Source organism: Pinus tabuliformis, chromosome 3_2 (genome assembly GCF_031772625.1).
Source record: "Pinus tabuliformis cultivar Carrire ecotype Pingquan chromosome 3_2, CPIR1, whole genome shotgun sequence".
NCBI classification, from domain to species: Eukaryota; Viridiplantae; Streptophyta; class Pinopsida; order Pinales; family Pinaceae; genus Pinus; species Pinus tabuliformis.
In genome coordinates this window covers 142,238,266-142,250,312 of record NC_142302.1, presented here as the reverse complement: position 1 = coordinate 142,250,312, position 12,047 = coordinate 142,238,266, and positions in this window count along the sequence as shown.

Below are 12,047 nucleotides of genomic sequence, written 5' to 3'. Positions count from 1 at the left end.
CTTAGTGAAAGGAGTCGCCTTCACTAAGTGGGCCCGCAGGCAAATTATGGCACAAAGTCTATTTTTTTATCACAACAGGAGTGATCACAGCAGGGGTGATCACAGCAAGTGATCACAAACAGGGGTGATCATAGCAGGAGTGATCACAGCAGGGTGATCATAGTAGGAGTGATCACAGCAGGAGCGATCAGAGTCTATTTTAGACTGCTAGTCAAAAATAGAAAAGTCAAATATTATTGTCTCATAATAATATTTAGACTATAAACTTATCTTATCCTCTTGGAGCACTTCAGTTTGAGCTACAGATGTGGCACATGCAGCTGTCAGAAGGAAATATGCTTTCTTTATGAGTCAGTTGAGTTATTGCATGCAGGACATCAGTTAGAACTCATGTGTTGAGTTCTGTGGAGTTGGATGAGCAGTTAATGGAGTTGTGTTCAATTTGACTTAGTTGAACTAGTTCTATTTAGTCTAACTGATCAAAGACTAAGTGATGAGTTGTGTGAATTAGTTATTAATTAATTCACTAATTATTAACTCATAATGCAACTGAAGAATACATCAGTTAACTCAGTGCATGTACAGTTCAGTGGAGACAAGTGTTAGAGGTTGAGATTGCTATCAGTTGTGCATGAGATTTTGCACATGCATGGATTGAGTAATGCCAATGATCTCTGCGTACTGTGGGCCAATACCAAGTGAAATATAGCTTGTGCTCACGTGATTTACAGTGTGGGTGATTTTCACAAGGTAAATAGGAGTTTGTATCAGCCATTCTTATTCATTCTCAGCAGGTATTGTGCAGTGGAGGCAGGCAAAGCAGCGGAGGAGGTTTGGAGATCATATCTGAGCTGTATTGTGTGTAACAGGTGGAGATAGTACTAAGTACTTGAGAGGAGTATTGTACTATGTTTGTTACATGTTATCAATCAATATAATATACAGATAGTTGGGGTTTTTAGTGAGATGCTTTCCCCGGGAAAATATTGTGTTGATATGTGTGATTGATGCTTCTATGTGCGCTTGCTATTGTTTCTCTTGCTTCTGTAAATTGATGATCAACGTAGAGGAGGTTTATATTATGCATGTATTCCGCAATAGTGTATAATCAGGATAATCTCTGTTGAATATGTGCTTATTATTCAAAATTTCTACATGGTATCAGAGCTGTTGATCATCAGATCTACTATTCAGAAAGTGTTTACAATTTATTTCTTCAGGCAGAGTCTGTAATCAGGCCAGGTAGCCTCTGGATTCATCCTTCTTTTGAAGGTGAGATATCCGGAATGCCCATACAATCGATATCTGTATAAGAATTACGTTGTTCTCACGAATTCTAGGTCAGAGGCGGTTGAGTTGTTGAGCTGGTGGAATTCGAATTTGCAGCAGTGTTTTCTTGGTGTCAAAGTTGAAATGTCTTTCAACGGATTGCGATTGGAGTATGCCCTTGAGGGCAGCTCGAACTATATTGCATGGAAGGATAGGATGGAGGCAGTATTAGATGATAATGGGTTGAAGGATTTCATAGATGCGGGTCCCAAAACCTACTGATGTTGCTCAAGTCGAGGATTGGCAAAAGAAGACAACAAAGTGTCGAAGGATTCTGTTGGGGGCCTGAGGGATCACATTGTGTTAAGCCTCCATGGAAAGGCTTCTCCATATTTGATGTGGAAAACGTTGACAAAATTATTTCAAAGCAAGAGCAACCAGAGGAAGTTGGCTCTCAAGCATAAACTCAGAAACATTAGGTGTGAGAATGGAAACAGTATGCCCCAGTATCTCACGAAGTTCACCCAATGCCTAGATGAGATGGGAGTGTGGGGGTAACTGTTGAGGATGAGGATATGGTGAGTCTAGCACTCCTTGGCCTTCCTAAGAGTTGGCATAGCTACCAGGACTCGGTGAATGGAAGGGAAAATTGCCAGGATGGGAGAGACTTTGGTCGGATCTTGTGCAATAGGAGATTAGACGGCGCACCAGAGACAGTTCTTCATCTATGCATGATGAGGAGAATTGTGCCTTAGCGAGTAAGGCGAAGAAGGGGAAAGGGAAGGTTTCTCTTTCAGAATCTAGTTCTTCCAATGATGGGAAGAAGGTTGACAAGTCGAAGGTGAGATGCTTTCATTGTCATGAGTTGGGCCATTATGCTACTAATTGCCCAAAGAAGAAGTCCAAGAAGGGATCCGGGGAAGGATCTGAAGGTGAGGCAGCTTCACTTGCTTCACAGTTTGAGTTGGACTTCACACACTCTTCGCATGCATGGTTTCATCCATGGTGGGAAGTGGTTGGTTTCTTGACAGTGGAGCTTCTTTCCACATGACCAGTGACAAAATTTTGTTCAGTACTTTGGAGGAGAAAGATCTCTAGATACTCATAGCGATGGGTAATGAAGTATAGTGTCTCAGGTGTAGGCACGGTTATTTTTCAGAGGGAGCATGGAGCTCGCCTTACCTTGACAGATGTCAAGTATGTACCAGGATTGAAGAGAAACTTGGTGTCAATCGCGATGCTGGAAGATAAAGGATATGATGTTGTCTTCAGTAAGGGAAAGGTTTTCCTTAGACACATCATCACTAGACAGGTGAAGCAGATTGGTTCACGGTCAAGAACCTGTATGCTCTTGAGGTTCAAGATGCATGCAAAGCCTTGAGTAGCGAGGCAACTGATGGAGACTTGGTGGTTGAGAGGGAGGGTATATTACCTCTCAACATGCAGAGCCAGAAGAATTCTCAGACGATTGTGGAGGAGCCACGTTGGTGTAGCAGCTTCAAGAGGTTGTGGAGCAGCCACAATGAGGGAAGCTGAGTGGAGATCGAGTAGAGACATCTACTCATGCAGAGACCTCCAGTAGGGGGAAACTTTGAGCCAGGTGGGCAGAGGGATCGCATGCAGCCATACCTCCAGGTAGGAGGTGGGGTGATGTGGATTGATCGTCCCAAGGAGGAGGGGTAGGATCCTTGAGGTACCCAACCTCTTGGATGAGACCTTGCTACGGGAGCCCCGATGTGGAGTAGCAGGAACTGATTGATTGGGTAGAGACAGATGCGGATGGAGCGGCAGAGAGAGCGACAGTGCAGGGAATCCCAGGACAACGCATAGCATGCAGGCACACAATGCGAGAGGCACAAGTGTTTTTTACAGCGCTAGGTGGCACAGAGAGGTGTGCAATGGTGTGAGATGCATGGAGATGTTGCAGTAGTGTAGATGTCAGAGAGGGAGCACTTGTCAACAGCTGGTAGGGCTTCAACATCAGAGTATGTTCCTAGCCCAACAGAGTGGTCAGTTGGGAGTGTTTTTGTTCCAAGTGTTGTTGGATCAAAGTGGAGCGGGCAGATGTGTTGCATGCAGAACATTCCAGAGTTATAGGATCAGGTTTGAGAGGAAGCCTTTCTTGTTGAGAGGGAGTGTTGAAAAGTGTGCAACAAGAAATGCTTGTTGAGAATGCAACAAGATGATGGAGCTTAGTGGAAAGGAGTCACCTTCACTAAGTGGGCCCGCAGGCAAATTATGGCGCAAAGTCTATTTTTTGATCACATCAGGAGTGATCACAGCAGGGGTGATCACAGCAGGAGTGATCATAGCAGGAGTGATCAGAGTCTATATTTAGACTGCTAGTCAAAAATAGAAAAGTCAAATATTATTGTCTCATAATAATATTTAGACTATAAACTTTATCTTATCCTCTTGGAGCACTTCAGTTTGAGCCACAGATGTGGCACATGCAGTGTCAGAAGGAAATACACTTTCTTTATGAGTTAGTTGAGCTATTGCATGCAGGACATCAGTTAGAACTCATGTGGTTGAGTTCTGTGGAGTTGGATGAGCAGTTAATGGAGTTGTGTTCAGTTTGACTTAGTTGAACTAGTCGTATTTAGTCTAATGATCAATAGACTAAGTGATGAGTTGTGTGAATTAGTTATTAATTAATTCACTAATATTAAATCATAATGCAACTGAAGAATACATAATTTAACTCAGTGCATGTACAGTTCAGTGGAGACAGGTGTTAGAGGTTGAGATTGCTATCAGTTGTGCATGAGATTTTGCACATGCATGGATTGAGTAATGCCAATGATCTCTGCGTACTGTGGGCCAATACCAAGTGAAATATAGCTTGTGATCACGTGATTTATAGTGTGGGTGATTTTCACAAGGTAAATAGGAGTTTGGATCAGCCATTCTTATTCATTCTCAGCAGGTATTGTGCAGTGGAGGCAGGCAAAGCAGCGGAGGAGATTTGGAGATCAGATCTGAGTTGTATTGTGTGTAACAGGTGGAGATAGTACTGAGTACTTGAGAGGAGTATTGTACTATGTTTGTTACATGTTCTCAATCAATATAATATATAGATAGTTGGGGTTTTTAGCGAGATGCTTTCCCTGGGAAAATACTGTGTTGATATGTGTGATTGATGCTTTTATGTGCGCATGTTACTGTTTCTTCTTATGCAAATTGATGATCAACGTAGAGGAGGTTATGAATTATGCATGTATTCCGCAATAGTGTATAATCGGGACAATCTCTGTTGAATATGTGCTTATTATTAAAAATCTCTACAATGTTGTCCATCCTTCGATGTCAGGTTGGCTTCGCAAATCATACCCTTCAGTCTTTGGTCTAGGTTGAAGGGGCCTTGCCCGGAGCATCGCGATCTCCTTAAACTCATGATTGATTGTGTTTCTGACTTTGGCTTGCTAAATTCCTTGTTCAGCGCGATCTGGATTCTTGTGATTCCTTTTTTTGGATGGTCATTAGAATGCTTGATGTACCATGTCAATGCACGATCCTGCAATGTGCTCACCAACGTAGCCTTCTTGATATTGTCATCCACGACTCCTTGTGCTTCCCATACTGCTCTTACCACGAACCAGAATTGGTCCGATCTTCATTCCCTACTCCTCTGAATACCGGTAGTTTGATCGCACTCACGATACTGAACTGTGGTTGTGGCGGAGGTGGGGTGGGTGGAGATGGAGGTGAGGAGGGTGAAATGGGTGGCAGCGTGGGTGGTGGTGGTAACGTGGAATGTGCTGCCTTATTAGACTGACCGCACTTCTCGGAGAAACTTTCGCGAGCTCTTCCTCACTTTCCCGCGAGGGGGAAATTAAGGGATTGGTTTCCAATTCCTCATTACTTCCGCTTCTGTAGATCTTCCCGCTTCGCATAGTCCCAAACATTAATTATTCGCATAACCTGCTTTTCACACAATCACATCTTAATCCAAGTGTTCAAAGATTTAATATACTTACCTTGCGATCCTTGAGGAAACGTTGCTCTACCTCACTGTAGCTGACGTTCGTATCTGCCGTGAACTCAATGATAAATCCTCCTATAATTCAGTCGAGCCAATGGTCCACAACTCGCACGATCTTATCTCCTGACGCTTCTAGTCTGCGCACTAATTCTGAAGTCCACACGATTGGTTTTTCAAGCCTACACCTTCCCTGATTGTCTGCTAGCTTCGTGATCCACTCATACAACTCAGAAGGAAAGGATGCAAAGAAAATTTTGTGGATTTCCGTATACAAGTAGCGCTCCAGCCACTGTTCCTTAGATACTCGTGGATTTCTGTTTTCCTGCGTCACGAACTCGTGAATCTTCTTGTCCAACCACCCTTCAATTTCTTTCTTTGTTGGATTCCAGTGGCACGACATCAGACATCCCTTATGCAGATCCCGGTCCCAGCAATGGAACCATTTGTTGGCTTGTATGGGCCTGACCCAGGTTCAAAGGTGATTTAGCCAAGAAAATCTCGGTACTACTGGCCCTTTCGGCAACAGTCAGTGGAGCGTGAACTGAGGTAGTATGGGAGGGTGCTAGAACCAGGTTTCCGCACCCTGGGGATGTTTGATGAGCTTTTCGCGGTCCGAGTTTGACCCTGCGTGCACGTCGCTACGTGCACCTATTAGTCCCTCGCAACCTGTGATGCTGCCTTCGCGCAGCCCTACCTGGGGCATGATCCATATTATACCCAAGTTCCTTACTATTTAACCTATTATTACCTGATTACTTAACTTATCTGTGTAAGACTAGTGATAATTAACAGTATATCCAACAATCATATAAGTGCGCACGATAAACAAAACATTATAAATGTAAAGAATGCAATACACAAGCAGATGCACCGAATTTGGAATCAAATTCTCTTTATTATTCTTCATTCAAGGTTACAGACTTGACACTGCCCTGCGCACTCAGCTGCAGGGGTCCGCGCACTCAGCTACAAAGCCTCTTCCTACTAATGCGACCTAATTCCTTAGACTCTTACCTTAAGTTCTAACCATTCGTATTCATCTATTTCCCCAATTAGCTATCTTTACAACTTAGAGCCTCACTCTATTTATACAATGCCATGGTCCGCGGACCATGGGTAGGACGACATGAAATTACATTACTTTACAATACTTAGGGCGGACAACCGTATGACTCAACCTATACTTCGCGCTCCACGCCCGCAATTCGCGGAGTCTTACAATACATTTGACAAAAACTTGGGCTTTGAGCCCCAAAACATGTTGTGGGGGATTCCATGCCCAACATGAACCCTACATGCTTTTCCTTCATGAAGAAACTCCCATTGTGTCCCTCTTCATGAGCAGAACAATTCCCTTTTGCACCCTTTCCCCAAAATCTTCTGTTTTTCCCAGTTTACAAGACCGGCGCTAATGGCCCTTGTCCTCCTCACGCCAATATGCAGGGATTAACACTATCCCTAGCGCCGACTAGAGTGACTGAGCTTTGTTCTATTCATGTCGATCCTTTCATGGAAAGTTTTTTAAATAAGGAGTCAAAGCTTCCAGCTCTAGAAGCTTCGTAACGGAAGTCTAGTAAATGGTTTGGCCAGATGGGGTCAAGGATGTCAGATTGGGCTCCTTTCCCCTATAAGGATGGAACTACCTCAAGAGATAAGACCTTCTCCCTTGAGAAGAGGATCCATCTCCCATCCATTCATGCTATACAAACCTCCATTTTTCCCAAGCACAAACTAGTGTTAGTGTTGATAGTGTTAATGTTAGTGTGCTAGTGCTAATTAAGTTTGGAGTAAACAACAAGTTATTCATAGTTTGAGCTCTCTAGTTATGTGAGGGAGAAGTGTGAATTTGGTTTAGTGTGAAGCCTAAAGGGAAGATCCTTAAAACTATCATTGTTGTGGCCGTCATGGAATGCTAGCAGAAGTGGGTGGGAACCTGGTTTTGTCAGAGGAGGACATAAACATTAAGACAATGGTTGTAATCTCTTCTTGATTCAATATATATGCAATGAATGATTGATTTCCTACATGACGTTTCATCTTACATGTTCATGGATTAATGTTTCTTGACTTGTTAAGTAGGTTGAATTACAATTTGTCTATTATCATGGTTGTTGATTGCTGTTGTTTACTTGTTTCAGGTGTTTGAAGAAGGAAACGAGAGATAGCTGAAGTGAGCAAGTGAGGACATCAACAAACGAGATAAGCGTACTAAGAGGTAGGCCCTCTTATTTGGTTCTAACCTAAGGAAATATTCCATAGAATGTATCAGTTGTGGCTAGACCCATTATCAAGCTAGAGGAATTGTTTGTGTCTGCACTCATAATTTTACTTCACCACAAGCCTCAATTTTGATTTTGCCTTAATCAAATTGAGGAAATTTTAAATTCCACATCAGCAGACAAGTTGGAGGAGTTAACTGAGGTAACATAGATCTTTTCACTTAGTTAAGAACACTCAATTCGAGTTAATGAGTTGAAGTTTAGTTTACTTGAGTTGATTCCTAAAAAGAGGAGTCTAGCTCAGTTAATTCGAGTTAGGAGCATGAATTTCAGTTATGTGTAGTGATCCCTAAATTTTAGGAGCCTAGGTTGAGTTAATTTCAGTTGTAGCAATTTAATTAAGTTAAATTAAGTTATGGTAAGTTAAACTAGTTCTAACTGTTGGAGGAATTAGTGGAAGGTCAAGTTGTGGAAGTGGAACTTCAACCACACTCAGTGATCATCCAGATAATTAATCAATCAACCTAAATCAGCTCATGCATACAGAGAATTTGAGTTACCTAGTTGATATGGAGATTCCAAGACAATGTACTATCAGTTGTAGACTACTCCCATGTGTATGGGTGGTGCATGTAGTCAGAGGAAGGACCTAGATTAATTTCACAATCTAATTGAGGGAATTTCCTAAATAATAGGGGCTAATTTCCTCAAGGAACAACACAAGGAAATATGAGCTTGGGGGCTTGAAAATTGGCCAAGTGTTTGCAAAGGTCAGTCAATCAGGCATAGGGATAGACTATACACTTGCAGGTTGTGCTAAGGCTTGAGCAACATATGTATTTCATCTATATCATGTGATTAATGCAATACATATAAGACAATGTTTTGAGCAGTTGCTTTCCCCTAGATAAATTTATGTGCATGTGTGATGTTTCCTTTTGCATGTCTATGATTTGTGTTCTATATTATGAATTAACTTTTACATATCAATAGAGTAGCTTTGAGTTTTGTGATTTAGTAAATTTCATGACAAGTTTCAAATCTACACGTTAATTTCTACATTGTATTAGAGCATGATTCATAATGGAGCAGAAATTTTGAAGTTGTTATTGCAGGAGGATTAGATCTACATGATCAATTCTTCAAAGCTAGAAGGATGGCTTTCTATGGACTAAGACTCAAGTATGCCCTTTGCATAATCAATTCTTCAGAGCTAGAAGGATGGCTTTCTATGGACTAAACTCAAGTATGCCCTTGAGGGAAGCTCAAATTATGTTGCTTGGAAGAACCTCATGGAGGAAACACTGAAAGATAATGGATTGAAGGAATTCATCGACAATAATATCCCGAAACCAACAACAACTGATGCTCAGGATCTAATAGAATGGAAGAAGTGCGTAGCCAAGGCGAGGAGAATCATATTGGAGGGAGTACGAGACCATATTGTCTCAAATATCTACGGGAAAGAGACTTTGTATGCATTGTGGCAAGCATTGACATATTTGTTCCAGAATAGTAGTGACCATAGGAAGCTGGCGCTCAAGCAAAAAAAATTGAAATAGCAATATGTAGAAGAACGAGACTATTTCTCAATACCTGAGCAAGTTCACACAATGTCGTGATGAACTTGGTCAAGTTAGTGCTACATTTGTAGAATATGATTTGGTAATCCTAGCCCTTCTAGGCCTTCCCCAAGAGTTGGCACAACTAGAAAGATTCAGTGAATGGGAGGGAGAAACTACCAAATTGGGAGCGCTTATGGTTCGACTTGGTGCAGGAGGAAATAAGGTGGAATACTAGAGATTGGAGCTCATCCAAAGAAGGGGAAGACGACTTTGCATTAGTTAGCAAAGGAATAAAGTCCAAGGGGAAGAAGTCCCAAGGTGAGGCTAATTCCAGCTAAGAGGGCAAGAAGAAATACTTGTCCAAAATCAAGTGTTTCAGTTGTCATCAATTTGGGAACTATGTCACGAAGTGTCTGCACAAGAAGGCAAGCTAGAAGGAGCCTGCAGTAGCAGTAGTAGGGGAAGATTTGGCTTCACTGTTATAGCTACTTAGGTAGTGGTCCCTCGTTCCATATGACGGGGAATAGAGAATTTCTCAATGACTTGGAGGAGAAAGATCTCAAGATGAACATTGAGTTTGGAGACGACGTAAGGTATAGTGCTATTAGGATCAGTACAGTAACATTTCAGAGTCAAGATATTCTCTCAGACTCAAGGATGTCATGTTCATTCTAGGACTAAAGAAAAATCTCATCTCTATAGCAGTGTTGGAAGACTATGGTTATGATGTGATATTCATCAAAGGGAAAGCATTCCTGAGACACATAGCCATGAGGCAAGTGAAACAAATCGGTGCTCGAGTCAAGAACCTATATGCACTTGAGGTATCAGATGCATGCAAAGCCTTGAGGAGAAAGGCAAGGGTTAGAGACATGGTGGTTGAGAGGGAGCACGGTTTAAATTTCAAAATGGAGTCTCAAAAGAAACCTTAGGATGTTGTGGAGCAACCTAAAATGGAGAAGCAGAGAGGAGGTAGAGTGGAGACATCCATTCAAGAAAATACCTCCAACGGGGGGAGAGTTCGAGCCAAGTGGGCAGAGGGAGCACATGCAACCATACCTCCACGTGCGAGGTGGGGCAATGTGAAGCCTTAATTGAAGAGTTGCAAAAATTTGGGCAAGGTCTATTGAGACATTCTCCTCATGGATCATTACCTTTTCTACATGGGTCCACAGTATTTAGTAGCAAGAGGATCAATATCAATCAAATAGTGAGGAGTGCAAAGAAGTGTTGACAACAAAGCAAGAGGCTCAGTAACAGAGTCAAGAACAACACAATTTTCCCAATAGACAATTGCAAACACAATTGATTCAATGTTTTTGTTTGGGTGCTTCTCAGTTGTAGATGTTGTAGCAACAATAACAACAATGAGAAGTGTTGCATGCAATACTTTCCACAAGTGCAGGATAGGGGTGGTTGATAATGCCTTTCTTGGTGAGAGGGAGTGTTGAAAATGCAGCAAGAAAATCTCAATTTTGATTTTACCTTAATAGAATTGAGGAAATTTGAAATTCCACATTAGTAGACAACTTGGAGGAGTTAACTGAGGTGACATGGCTCTTGTCACTCAGTTAAGAACACTCAATTTGATTTAATGAGTTGAATTTCAATTTACATGAGTTGATTCCTAAAAAATAGGAGTCTAGCTTAGTTAATTCAAGTTAGGGGCATGGAGTTCAGTTGTGTGCAGTGATTCCTAAATTTTAGGAGCCTAGGTTGAGTTAATTTCAGTTGTAGCAATTTAATTCAATTAAATTGAGTTATGTCCAGTTAAACTAGTTCTAACTGTTAGAGGAACTAATGGAAGGTCAAGTTGTGTTATAGATCTGACCCAGAAATATATGATAATATAGATAAACCCAAGAATAACAAGATCTGAATATAGATTGAAATGATTCATTTTATTGATCAAACCCTTAAGGTAAGACAACACAATACATTCACTCCTTAAGGAAGGAGAACACTCCACAAGCCATATGCCTATTCATACAATATTCCTTCACCTCTCTCAATGTGGAGTCTTTAGCCTCTATATAGGCCTCATACATACAATACCATGGGTCAGTACCATGGCTCACTCAATACCATCTATCTAATACCATGGGCTTATTACATTATTACTAACTACTTGTGGTCCCTTACATGATACGGGTTAACCACCTTATTTATTACTATTGCCTGTCCCATTATTATTCCATTGGGTACCTCCCTTTGTACCCCATATTATCCCCCCTAGGTATACTACATTCCACCCCCCTTAGCATGTTTCGTCCTCGAAACATGGGAAGAACACAAATAATAAGATCTACTCAAAAGAGTAGTCCACTGGTACCATGCACGTGCATCTAGCCATCCAAGAGAAAGGTGAACCCTCGATCCAGCTAGTGCCTCGCTCGCTTGAGATGGAAGTTGACCGTGGCGGCTCTTCTGTGTTGATGTGTAGTAGGTGGATCGCTACTCCTCTCTATCTATCATGTGGGGGTTGTTGTCCTTGTGGCTAATTCATTGCCATCTTGTTGGTTGTTTTCTTGCAGGGTGATGTGGGTGGTGATATGCTGAAGTTTTAACCAACAGTGGAGCCTGAGTGGTATCTGGTACATGTTGTGGTGCCTACTGTTGTTTCTTATCTTCCAATATTACTTCAACCACTGAGTCCTCATCTGATGTATCAGTACTTGTAACCTTTTCTGCTTCAACCTCTGTTTGTGTTTGATTGTCGATCGTCAAAGGCTCATCATCTGATGTGTAAGTGTCATTAGAGCTTTGTGCTTTTTCCTCCATAGTCTTTGCTTGGGTCTTAATGGAAATATCCTGCAATGTAATTTTCTTCTTTTTATACCAGAGCTTCAGGAATTTCTTCTGCACATTAATATTGACAGTACCCATAGATTCCATCCAAGGATATCCCAAAACAACATCCATGTTATCCATATCTGAAGTATAAAAATCACCATGCAACACATATTTATCCATAGAAAGCTTCAAATCCTTATAAACTTGAACATCCTC